General features: G+C 41.7%; 1 long non-coding RNA gene across 1 annotated transcript; it reads left to right on the top strand.

Moving 5' to 3' along the window:
• Window positions 1-234: 234 nt before the first annotated feature.
• LOC147581065 (uncharacterized) lies at window positions 235-9,095 on the top strand. Its single transcript, XR_015251373.1, has 3 exons — window positions 235-311; window positions 4,970-5,102; window positions 5,681-9,095. It is a non-coding gene; the product is annotated as an uncharacterized LOC147581065 (long non-coding RNA).
• The last annotated feature ends 4,476 nt before the right edge of the window (window positions 9,096-13,571 follow it).

Below are 13,571 nucleotides of genomic sequence, written 5' to 3'. Positions count from 1 at the left end.
GGGGAGGGGGAGGAGAGCTGGGGCAGGGGAGGGGAGAAGGCTGAAGGGGTGAAGGAGAGGGGAGCAGGGGAAGGGGGAGGGGAAAAGGGGGAAGGGGTGGAGGAGAGGGGTATGGGGGGGAAGCGGGGAAGGAAGAGAGAGAATTGTAATTTCTATAGTGAGTGGGTTGAACAGCAGATACATGCATAGCCCCCGGCTTTTCTTTTCCATCTTCCCCAACTCAGGCACTCCTTTCTATTTTAGGCTTTCAAAATTCACTGGCTTTCTAAAATTCCAGGAAGAAACTTGGAGACTCAAGTTACCCATGAAAGGTAACAATTCTTTGTACTCCCATATACTTCTGTGTCACGGAAGGAAGCTCTGGGGACTTAGAATACCAAGGAATATGCTCTTTAGAAGTTGATTTTTCTGTCAGGAGGTTTTGAAGGAGGAGGCTGGAGGTCTGGGATTACCACTGGTTCAGCCCACAATTAAGTATGGTTAGTGTCTGGGAAGAGGAGTATAGAATGACATAGATAAGGGGGAAAAAAGGTTTAAACTTCATCTTTTGCTTAATTAAATGGGAGATTAGAATAATCTGAGCTTTAGGGGCAGGGGATGAGTATAGAAAACATATTATGGGGGAGTCCAGAGAAGACTAAAGTTGAGAATCTGCTTTCAAATTCTGACTCTATGCTATTCCTAGTCTTACTTTGTTAATCTGTAAAAGTGGGGATAAAATCCACCTGTCAGGATTACCATGAGGTTAGGTGAGAAAATGTGGGTGAATTCTATTGTAACACCAAGACAGCTCAGTAAACATTATTTATTTATTTATTTTTTACTATCAACACAGTCCTGAGGGTGGATGCAGGCTGTTGTCAGGGAACAAGATCCATTTGTCTTCTGTGACTTGGAAGGGGGCAGGGCCGAGCAGTCAGACCCAACAGTGTGACTTTCCTGGACTTGCAGTTCAATAGAAAGGCCTGTGGTTCTAAGAAGAATTTTTGTAGAGAACTAAGAATCACATTTTGAAGACACTCTGTATTTATAAATGTGCCCTTCATTTATTTCCAAAACAAATAGGTTTACGTAAACCCATGACTGTCTTCTTTATTCAGGATCACTCTGCATACAGTGCCAGGTTTGGAAACTTACAAATAGTTTTAAAAAATTTTTCAGTGAGATCCAGAAAGCATCAGAAAAATTCCTAAGCAAATAAAACACTTTTTTCCGAATTCAGAGAATTCTAAGATATATATATATAATATTTATTTTTTATTTATATAATAATTTTTTATTTATTAAAAATAAATTATTTATAAAATATATTTACATATTTTATTAAAATTTGCTTCAAAAATCATACTAATGGAAAATCTTAGCTGACCAAATTGGTGAAAAGTTCTTTCTCATTGAACATTTATTTGCACTCGTACCCATGAGGGACTGGGTTGAGTTGAAGGTGGCTGCATCAGAATGACAGAAGGAAATCTTGGGCTTTCTTCTCCACTATTACATGTTTGTTGAAAGCTTGGACTCTGGTGAAAATCAGTGCTATCCAAATAGAAATGAACTGACTTTCTTCATTGATCTCTTTGTTTGTTCTGAGGTTAAGCTCTTTGCTCTCTGGCTGGCACCTAAACACCTATCTTAGGTTAAAAAAAATTTTTTTTAACATTTCTGCCTTTTACAACCTTGTGAATAAAAAGTTTAAGCAAATTATTTAAAAGCCACTAGTTTCCAAAGAAAAATTATAATCCGTTGACAATCAAAGGATTGTTTTCAGAAATCAGAGTGTTGAGCTAGGGCACCTGGGTGGCTCAGTCGTTTTGAGTATCCAACTCTTGATATGGGTTCAGGTTGTGATCTGGGGGTCCTGGGATGGAACCCTGTGTTGCTGGGCTCTGTGCTGACAGGGTTCAGAGACTGCTTGGGATTTTCTCTCTCTCTCTGTTCCTCTCCCCCCACCCCCACTCTCTCTCTCTCTCTCTCTCTCTCTCTCTCTCTCTCTCTCTCAAAATAAATAAATAAACTTAAAAAAAAAAGTGTTAAGCTGGGAGGACTTGTTCAAGATGCCCTGTGGGGCTCCTGGGTAGCTCAGTAGGTTGAGCCTCTGACTCATGGTTTCAGTTCAGGTCATGATCTCAGCGGCGTGGGATTGAGTCCATGTCGTTGAAGCTCCATGTTGACAGTTGTGGAGCCTGCTTGGGGTTCTCTCCCTCCCTTTCTCTTTGCCACTTCCTCCTCATCCCCCCACCTCATGCATGCACACACACTTTCTCTTTCAAAATAAATAAATAAACCTGAAAAAAAAACCCATGAGGTTGCCCAGTTGGAGAATCCTCCCTTTTGCTCTCACCCCTGTCCCTTCTCACTCTCAGCTTCTCAGCTGTTCCCCCCACCTCCAGTCCTTTACTCTGCCTACCCCAGGTGTCAGTGAGCACTCCATTTCTTCATGTTCTCTTTCTGGGTATGGCCTTTCTCCATCAAACACTCAATCGCCCAAGATATATTATTACAGGAAATTAGCTAACAATAGTGTTGATAATCTGTTTCTCTCAGCTCTGTTTTCTGATTCCCTGACTATGCAAATACTTTCCCATTGAAAGTTTTCAGTGATATTTTCTCCACTATTCACCCAGCCAAAATGCAAACCTTATTAAGGAACTTACTTATTTAAAATCTATTGAGTAATAGACTTTGTTCTATGCTATTACGTGGAATCTGCTAAATCTTTCCTGAAAAGCACTTTACTATAGAATGCCACATGTATTTCTACTCAAATTTCTTCAAACTGCACTGTTAATAAAACAAAAATTTCTGATTTTCTGAGTATTGCAGAGAGTCAACTGGTATCAAAATAAAGAATCCTTTTCAAAATAAAGAAAATTAGGCAGGCTTTGAAGACAATTGGAAGACCCTACAGCTATCAAAAGAAATTGGACTCTTTTAATAGCTTACTGCTTATTTTCATAGCCACATGATTTTTATTATTTAATTCCTTGGACTCTAAATGTACCTCTTTTACACTTGTTTTTTTTTTACTTTCTGCATCATTATAACTCAAACCTCAGTGATTTCCTTGTGCTAGAAGACATTGTATTTTCCATTGGGCAGGAGTTGAAATGGGCAAGAAGAGGCACAGGACTTCATTAGCTCTGACCACATCCCTGCTTTATTTTTGAGAATTGTTAGCTTTATTTTTGAAGTGAATTAGCTTTGAAGGCAAAAGGGAAATGGGGGAGGTATGCCTCAGAGAGGTTGGCACCTTCTCTGACAGAATATAGAACTTTATTTTGTCTTCCATATATAATTTTGGACAATGAGTAATTATTTTCCAGCATCCACTAAAGAACTTCCCTCCTAACTCTTACTTATCCCCCCTACTCATTCAGTGCATAATTGTTGAGCATCTCAGTGTTCACAGCACTGGTTTAGCCATAGGGGGAAGCAAAGCCATAGAAAGTAGTCTTTTCCCTCTCTATTTGTGCCCAGTTGCAACCAGGCACAAAAGATGTAGAACAGAATATATTGAGTAACAATGAAGCAGTAAAAGAACAAATTGTGACATTAAATGAGGGCCACCTCAGTGCCTTTTAAAGGAGCTCAGAGGGAGAAGAGAGCTAAAATGTGAAGGTGGCAATTTGGTTAATAGAAGAAAGTTTTATGTGTTTGTTCTGCGCATGCACGCACGCACACACACACACACACACACACACTTATTTTCTGCCCTGCTCTGAGTCTTGGAAGGCTTTCTTCCATGGACTGTATTATAGGCTCCCTGCACTCTAACTTCCTGTTGGTTCGACCAATGGTAGGCAACAGCAGGTGAGTGGAGAGGCTGGAACAGTCCTTTCTCTGGTTTCTCCCTGCTTGGTTGTGATTTTGGCAGCAGCTGCAAGGTCCACAGCTCTTGTCTAGGCAGCCCCTATTCCAGGTCCCACTATTCTCTCCTCTTGTTGTACAAGTAGAGGGGGGTCTACAGATCTTCCTTGCTGTGATCCCCTAAACACTACCACACTTCTGTAAAGAGTGCTTTCATTTGCCAAGGCTTTTGAGTGCCATCATCCTGCCACCTGCTGGGACTCTGATTGACACCAGAGGCTTTCTAGGTATGGAAAACAGTATGCATGGAGGCCAAGATCCAAAACAAGCTTGGGCAGACCTAGTCAGACCGGAAGGAAAGTTAAGTGAGAGGGTGTACCACACAAGGTGAGTTTGGAGATGATAGTAGAGTCCAGGTAGGGAAAAACATCAAATACTAAGATGTTTGGAGCCCTCCTGTGAAAAGAAGAAAGTCATAGCAAGTTTTCATTAAAGAATTCACATGCTGGGGCGCCTGGGTGGCGCAGTCGGTTAAGCGTCCGACTTCAGCCAGGTCACGATCTCGCGGTCCGTGAGTTCGAGCCCCGCGTCAGGCTCTGGGCTGATGGCTCAGAGCCTGGAGCCTGTTTCCGATTCTGTGTCTCCCTCTCTCTCTGCCCCTCCCCCGTTCATGCTCTGTCTCTCTCTATCCCAAAAATAAATAAACGTTGAAAAAATTAAAAAAAAAAAAAAGAATTCACATGCTAAAATAGTGTAGAGGAATCAATCTGGTGGTTGGATATGAATTAGAATAGAGAGACTGGCAGTAAGAAAATTGTTTGGTAAGCTATGACAGGAATTCTGGAATTCTTGTTGAGGAAGTGTCTTGGTCTGTCATGTAGAAAGCACCATTGAGAACTTGATGTTCCAGCCGTCCACACACCCCTGAGTCTGAAGAGATCACAGTTTGGGTGCTAGCTGAGACACCCAGTGTACAAATACATTATTGGTTTCTTTGGGTGACCGAAGGGTTAGAGGACACCTAAGCAGCTGGCAACACCTTTACATAGTGAAAATGAAAAATTACACAAGGGCTTTGCAGCAAGGAACACTTTAAAGGGGGTATGTTTTTGGCGTCGTGATATGTTTTGAATTAGAGATCCAAATATTACATTTCTTACAGATGTTGGAAGAGCATCTGCACTTCCCTGATTAGTTTCTGGTGGCTGCAGCCATGCCCCACTGTTAAGTTGACATCTGGGAGTCCCAAAATTTGGATGATGCCAGTTGTGAAGCTGTGAGTTTGTTTGCCCTCTGTAAGTACGGTTGATTGGAGATTATGGGGACCTTTCAGAGGCAGTTCTCAGCTTTCCTGATAGACTCTAATTTGAAATTCCACAGGCAGAGATGATGTGGAGCAAGATCTCTGCATAGTAGTTGTGGCTTTCCTCCATTTTTTGTGCGCAGAGTTGGACTTTAATATTGTATAGACTTAATTAATAAAGAAACAAGATGTGTAAAGATGTTAAGAGCAGGGCTTCTCAACAATGGCACTATTGACATTTGGGCTAGATTATTCCTTTTTTTTTTTTTTTTTTTTTTTTTTAAGTTTTTGAGTGGGGAAGGGCAGAGTGAGAGTGAGAGAGAGAATCCCAAGCAGTCTCTACACCCAGCACAGAGCCTGGCATGGGGCTTGATCTCAGGACTGTGAGATCATGACCTCAAGAGGTGGACGCTTAATCACCTGAGCCACCCTGGCACCCCTGTATGATTCTTTGTGGCATGTGTGTATTGGTGGGGGTGGGGAGAGCTGTCTTGTACAGCGAAGGATGTTTACCAGCATCCTTGGCCTCTACCCACTAGACTCCAGTAGCATTCTATCCTTCTGTTCCAGTTGTGACAACTAAAATATGTCTCCACACATTGCCAAATGTTCTCTGGGGCAAAATCATACCTGACTAGAACCACTGCTAAGAGAAAGCAACAAGAGAAGTACTGTCTTTGGTAAGTTGAAAACAATTCTTTGCAAGTGACCAGTGATGCAGATTTGCAAGAAATAGAGAGGCAAGAGATTTGGTGTGATATAAAATAGAGGAAAAATGATTGCTCCTAGCCCTCAGTCACACCAGCATTATGCTTTCACTGCCTAAGCAATGAGTTAAAGACAATGGGAAGCAATAAATTTTCTAGATGTGTGGCATAGCTTTGGATTCAATGATCAATTGGACCACCTATGGCCATTTCACTTCACCTTGGGACTTCCTTTTTCACATCACCGTGGAGGCCACTGAATTGCCTTGCTGTTGTTTTATCATGTAGTCATGGACTTTGAGTATTCATTTAGGACAGGAAAAAGAATCTAGACTTCTCTATCCTTGTAAGATCTTAGGGACATACAATAGCTAGAAATGTTTAGGAACCTGTATATTAATGTTTTTCAACACTGGCTCATTAGTTGGTTTTGTCCCATTTGTCAGTCACAAAATCATTAGTGAGCCATGATCAGTACTTTTTAAAAAATTAAATGAAATAAAAAGAAATATTAGATTGTATCATGCAAAGGATAGGTAAATATTGAATTGAGAGGTTGTGATTTCTTACAATGAGTCATGGTTAAATTTCGAAAACCACTCTTCTATGTAGATCAGAAAAGAGAAGTACTGATTATTCATTACTGGGAAATCATTTGATTTGGAATGATCTTTGACTTGATTTAATGTACCATTCAACCACTTTGCTTTAGTGATTTCAAAGTAAAGTGATAAAATATTCGATTATGAACAAGGCATGATATGATGTTGCGGGCTGTGGTGAGATTAAAGATGAAGAGAATATAATTCATAGTGGAAAAATTTAAGAAATGAAAATTTCCAGTACTGGCTGATGATGGCAGTGAAGCTTTTCAAGGACTAGTTAACTAATGTGTGAGATAAGAGCTGTTGTATGACTTCAGAGATCTCTGAAGGTCAGGGGTGCTGGTGAAAGCTGCATGGAGAAGAAAGGGGTTGGGTGTGCCTGAGTCCTTAACCAAAAGGAGATGTGTGGGAAGGGGAGTGGGGAGGACAGTCCAGGCTGCTGGTAGAATGTGGCGGGAGGCAGTAAGTGGACTGGTTTGCCCACCAGTCTGGGCAGTTTAGGATAAATTCTGAATATGTGTAGGGGCCAAATCTGGAGGGAATTCCAAGGGGTTTGAATTTTGTTCTTAGCCCACACAAAATCATGAAAGGCTCTGAGACAGGGGATTCCTAAATGAGCAGGATATTTCATTCATTCATTCACTGAACAGTAGTTATCAATCATTTGTTAAATAAAGAGAAGGGGCAAGTAAGGCAAAAAGATGCATAATATTTGGTTGCTTACTTAAATTTCTTTACTTAAAGCCCAGAGAGAGAATCATATAAACGTTAGCCTCTCAGGAAATACAGATAGAAGGCTAGAAGTAATCAGAGGAAGGAGAGATTGACTTTGCCTGATATCTCGAGAATTTTTATTTGTTGAGATGGGCAAGGACTTCATGAGCAAAGTCCAAAGAGGTCCAAAAGAAGAATGAGTAGTTAATCTGGTTGGGTTGGGGCACTGGTAAGGCTGGTTGGGAGTGCCCAAAAAGTGCCTTGAATGCCAGTTGGCATGTGTCCTCCCTTTTGCAGGCAGGGCCACCTGCCAAGAATCTGTCAACCTAGAGACATGCAGTTAGAGGTCTGCTGCTTTAGGGTGAGCAGTCTGGAGGTCATGTGCCCAATGGATTAGAAGAGAAAGGCTGAGTGATGTAGCATTTCACTATGAACTTTAGTGTACCCCATTCTTCATCATCCTGTGAAGTCTGTGGTGAGCCAGGCTTTTGAGTACATGGGATTGAGGGCACCAGGTGAGCATCACCAACTTAATAAAGAATAATAAACAATGTTGGTCATTGCTAAGTATATTGTTCATTGAATAAAAGACAAAAACAATAAAAGGGTACTTGTGGGCTTTTATTTTTGCCCAACTCCTTTGTCTTTGACCTATTTTTTTTTTGTTTGTTTAAACATTGGGGGAAAAAAAACAATAAAAGGGCAATATTCAAACAGCTCCTAAAACATGACATCAAGTCTCCACTTTATTTCTAGAGCTCACAGCCTTGGAAGGCAGCTTGCACAATCCCAGATTCCTAGAGTCTTTGTGTTTCCTTCCCCCTGTGGATCAATAAGTTAAGTAACACGTCAATACCAAGATAGCAGATGAACATCTGTCAGGGAAAACTGGTCCTAGGGGCTTTGTGCTCTGGTATGGAAAGTGTTTGATCTTGGTGTGCCGTCATCAAAGATGGGAGAGAGTTTATTATCTTTTATGATCCCGACTTACTAACAACACCTGACAGGGTGATTGTGTCTTGGCCTCTAGTTGGAACTTGGGATGTTCTCATTGGCTTGTGCTTGTATGAGGCCCAGAACTTGCTGGTGAAATATCAAAACAAGCTATAATGTGCTTCTGGCAATGGGATTTGGAACAGCTGCAGGGCTTTCTCCTATAGCCGGCCCGCAGGAAGATGAAAAATGAAAGTGGAGCAATCAATCTCTAGAGCATTCTATATATTAATAATGTTTGCCAACTCCAGACATTGTCTAATCAATACCGGGTGTAGGAGTTTGCAGTGGTTTGTAATACTGGGTATACCTACTCCAAACAGCCTGAACCTGTGGCTTGGGAAAAAGGGGGCATCGTACCATGTGTGCTCTGGTGTCTGGGCAGGAAAGCGTGCTAAGACCCGGAACTTGACTCATAAAAGATGGGATCGGGGCGCCTGGGTGGCTCAGTCGGTTGAGTATCTGACTTTGGCTCAGGTCATGATCTCACGGTCCGTGAGTTCGAGCCCCGTGTCGGTCTCTGTGCTGACAGCCCAGAGCCTGGAGCCTGCTTCAGATTCTGTGTGTGTGTCTCTCTCTCTGACCCTCCCCCGTTCTTGCTCTGTCTCTGTCTGTCTCAAAAATAAATAAACATTAAAAAAAATAAAAAAAAAAAAGATGGGATCTCTCATATTGAGGAAGCTAATTCTTGACATTTTATAACAAGGACTGACTCCCAAAGAGGCTGGACAGCCCAATGGTTTCCTCCTCTTGTCTGCCTCACACTCCTTGTTTCTGATGTGTTCAGTGAATCCAAAGAGGGATCCTCCCATGAGATGGGCAGAGGAGAGGTGTGGTGCAGCCGCCAGGGGGAGCCCATCAGGCAGAGTCCTCAGGATACTCTGGGCCTCCAAAGCCCGGAAGAAAAACATTTATTTCATGGAGTTTGGGGATTAGAGATGATTGTAAACACTTGGGAGACTCACTGAGTGCAGACATTTGTAAAACAATAAAAATATGAACAAAAGTCATCTACTGCCATTGAAGAATGTTATTTAGCTCAAGTTTGAATGGTGTGGGCATAGAGAAGAATTTCCCTTTTAGGAAGGTCTAATCTCTAGAAAGCAATGATGATCCAGCAGGAGTAAAATGGAGCATAGAAGGGGTGCTGTGAGAGAGGCATTTCAAAAACTTTAACAAAAACCATTAGTATAATAAATACATTTATTTTGATGCAGTCGGCTCTCATCAGTAACTTTTTCCAGGCCCATGGGCTATGAGTGTGCCCTAATTTTTTTTTTTTAATCATCAAATTAAGTCTTCACTGTAAACAAAAACAAAAGAGCAAAACTCCAGCTCAAAAGTTGAGCCCTTTGACTTACGACAACGCCTCCTTCCCCCTCCCCCCATGCAACACATTCTGGCAACATCATTTAAAGGCTGAATCCCCTGAGAGGCTGCCAGGTAAGAAGCGTATGCACACACATACATCTAACAAGCTGAAAACCAAAGCAGGGCTGGCAATTTGCTCATAAACCAGATAATTAAGGATGTGCCAAACTACCTGTGGGGGACCCAGGATTTATCAGTGGTTTTTATTTACTGTTTAATAGTATAGCATGTTACATAAACCTTTAAGTAAAACTATTTGATTATTAAAGTAAAAAACAACAGCCTTTTCAAAGTCACAACACCTCCCCTGCAGGGTTCTAAAATCAGTGGAAAATGAGCAGCATCAATAAACACGGTGACTTATGTCAATAAATGTTCTGCCCACCCGGGTACCTTGTTACCCAGGAGGTGTAAAAGGGCCAAAGTTGAACTATGAAGATGTTTGCCAGTTCTTCTTTTATGACTAGGATTTTAGAAGTGTAGATGTCTTTAAGCATAGATTTGAAAACTTCTTTTTTCAGTGGGTCTATTTCAAGGGTTGTCCTGTCTACCCTATATTTCTTGTTTAAATATTTTCCTCTTTTTTAAGATTTATTTTTGCTAATGGGACTTGAGCAGTGGCTCTGAAACTTGGCTGCACATTAGAATCATCTGGAGAAGCTTAAAAAGTCTCGAGACCTGGCTTTCAACTCCAGAGATTGTGACATAATTGGCCTAGGATTTGGTTCCAGTATTAGTATTAAAAAAAATCCCCCAACACTAATGTGCATAGTGATGACCCCAGAACCCTTGCAGAATCTGACTCACCAGCTGGGTAAAGAGGGGTGGGTGTCTGCATTTGTAAGGAGCTCCTGAGTGATATTGCTGCTATCTGAGAACACACAGTAGTGAGGAGTATCTAGGGGAAGTGTTTTGGGTATGAATATGTTTTGCTAAAACAAGTAATCTATCAACCAAGAAGGTTGATTTGGAAGGAAGATAGAAGGTAAGGTGGAAGGTTCTTTCCGTTTTTCTCTAAAATCTGATATATGTGGAATTTCTGGGCCCATTGGCTTAGATTCTTTCACTCTTTGTAGTATAGGTAAATCCTATTAAGAGGTAAGATTTTCCTAATACAACAGTAATTTGATTTAAAATGCACCCTGCTGAGTGATGGTTTACTTAGGCCAAGGTGTTTCTAGGGATGGCTGGAGTCAGGAAAGGGAAGAGTAACGTCACATTCTAACCTTGGTTGACTTACTGTTTGCCCAGGCACTAGGTCAAGTTCTTTGAACACATTGTGTTATTGAATCTGGGCTTGTTCTCTTTTCACATTTGCAGAAGGGGACCAAAAATAGAATTAATGACTGGGGTGGGGAATAATTCTCTTTTTTGCCCATCTATGTGTTCAGGGTCCCAACTGCTCCCCTGCCCCTACCATAGTATCTGTCCCTTTTGGGGAGTCTGGCTTGTCCTGTTGGGATGACCTAGTTTTCTCATTCTTTGTCCAGACTATAAAGTCTTCTCTTTTACTGGGTCGCAGCTACTCTGATAACTTATTTATGTTCACATATTAATGCGTTTTGTTGGCTAATATCTTTTTCCTGTGACATAATTATTAAGTGTTTTCTCTTTTATCTTCATTTCAAAATGATAAAGTTCTTACGATTGCGTTTCACTGTTTTCCTCATGGCTCTTAAGTGATGCCAAAGTAACCAGTCAATTCATTAAGAAAACAAATCTGTCAAGTGTTGTGTTTGAGGTCTTGGGGAACAAGCAACTGCTTGACTGACAATGTTGTTTTCTTTCCTCTGGCTTGGTTGGCATTGGATGGATCCGACCACAGAATCTTAAGTACTTATTTTTTGAAAACCTACCGCTGACTTGCATCCGAGCCGGGTGGCTTTCGTGGTGCACACAGTGACCCTGCTCACCACTGCTGGCTCTAAGGGGGAACACAGAACCGTGGGGGTTTTATCACACGCAGTCTCCCCACCCTTGGCCTGACCCCATGCCTCCCACCCCTTCATCCCTTCACTCCTCAGAACTCCCTTCAGAAGCAAAATGGGGATTTTTCTCTTCTTTGATCCTGTTGGACTTTCCCAAACTCAGGGCATGTATGGTGCAGAGTATTTGGGTTAGGAGAGAACAGAGATTCTGATGGACACATGAAACAGGTAGCAAGGACTTCGGCTGCCACTCCCCAACCGAAGCTGCCTCTCCCGACAGCTGCAACTGCTAAAACAATCTTGTTCTTTTGTTTTCCACACTTAAAAAAGGCCTTCAGCCAAACTGTCGCCCCTGACCTTGTTTTATATTTCCAACGTGCATTTTATTAACTCCTTTTTCATATGGTACATATGGAGCCTGCCACCAGATGAGAAGGAGGCATATTTTGCAACTCTGATGGAAAGAGCAGTGGTGAGCAATGAGACACCCTATGCACAATTTTTGTGGCAAATTCGTCTCTTGTGTTGACCTGAGTTCCATTTGGGTAAGTGAGCTTCGTGCATAGGTGATAAAAAATGCATTTACGTTGCATGGATCACTTGATCAAGAAACACATACAAATAAACCTACCATTAGCCATGCACTCAAAGCCTTCTGAGAAGGGGAAGTCCTTTTGACCAAAAGATAATTGAGAAGAAAAGGAATGTGTTCTGTTGTGATGGTGGAAGTTTCACTCTTCAGTTTGGCAGTTCATTAGGGCTGAATAAGGAAGACGTTGGAGTATCGTACAGCTTTAAAAAACTAATCCAAATAAAAATCCATCTTGCCTACACTTTCATTGATTTCTAACAGTCCTGTTCCTTACAGAACAACAGCCGGGAAAATAATTTCTGTCTATGTAGGAATGATATACTGCTTTTTTTTTCTTTTCTTTTTTTTTTTTTTTTCAAAACCAAAGTTAAACTTTTTCCCCCCATGTTCCCTCCCGGAGTGTGTGCCTGTGTGCAGGGGTGTCTATCTAATTGGCCACAAGAGAGAATTAAACTAAATAAAATCACTATCCACGGGGGCCTCTAAATATGCCTTTTTAATTTGAAAATTTTTGTGGGTTATAGTGTAATTCAAGCTTTTCAAGGTTTATTAGTGCATAGCTGTTCGCGGGGCTCACAAAGCTCAGGACTCCACGTCCGATGCTAACAGAGAAAGCAAAAGTGCCTTTCATCCGCCGACCACATAAAGTGACCCGACCTTCAAAAACGGCCTCCCTCAAATAAAACACATATTAATAAAAGTGACTGAAGGGAGTTGAAGTTGGTAATTTGTGCTGCTGACTCGACACTGTGTTCGTCATCCCCTGTCGGAGGAATTCTGACAATTCACTCCCCAGCCAGGGAACACTGTGCTCACGATGAAGACGTTGCTCGCAGATAGGAGCGCGAGCGGATGCCAGTGACTTTACGCGGTCGCTGCAGTCGGAGTCAAAACACGCCGCTCTTGTGTAATTAATTGCTGCGAGAGGAAACGGACCAATGGCGCCTTCTGCTGTGAAGCTGTTAATGGAGAACTTATGGAGAGAAAGTCAAGTCCTCCCGTCCAAATTGGAATGTGAAAGAAATCTGTTGGAAGGTGATGACAGAAATGAAGTAAAACAGTTGTTTCCTGATCCGCGTGCCAGGTGTGTCTCATACTGTGATAAATAAGATCTGCGTCTTACACTCCAGAAATTGGGGGAATATTACAAGCGTTTATTATGGCGAGGCACAAAAAAAAATGCACTTGAAATGCTTTGTTTCTCCTGGCACCAAACGGTGAGCAGTTACCGCACAATGCCTGGAGCTGCTAATTCCTTTGTTTCGGTTCAAGCCAACATGGCCTATTAAAAGCTTAAATTCAATTTTATTGTTAAGGTATTTATTAACTGATTATGAAAAGACATTAAAAGCCTCATAATTAAGCCACTAAGTTGCTCCTTACCTTGATCAATTCTCCTCTTTTCTTACACAACAAACTGTCCTTGCTCTTTGACCTGAAGGTTCACTACCTGGGGGTTGCTTGTTTCAGCTCTGCTGCAGCCAGAGCCTTACACTGAAGGTATCTGTGAGAACCAGTGGGTTACGGGTACAGGCGTTTCCCCACAGCTAC

Source organism: Puma concolor, chromosome B2 (assembly GCF_028749965.1).
Source record: "Puma concolor isolate L17-30 chromosome B2, mPumCon1.1.hap2, whole genome shotgun sequence".
Classification (NCBI taxonomy): Eukaryota; Metazoa; Chordata; class Mammalia; order Carnivora; family Felidae; genus Puma; species Puma concolor.
The sequence above is the reverse complement of the archived record's forward strand: the minus strand, read 5'-3'. Positions and strand labels throughout refer to the sequence as shown.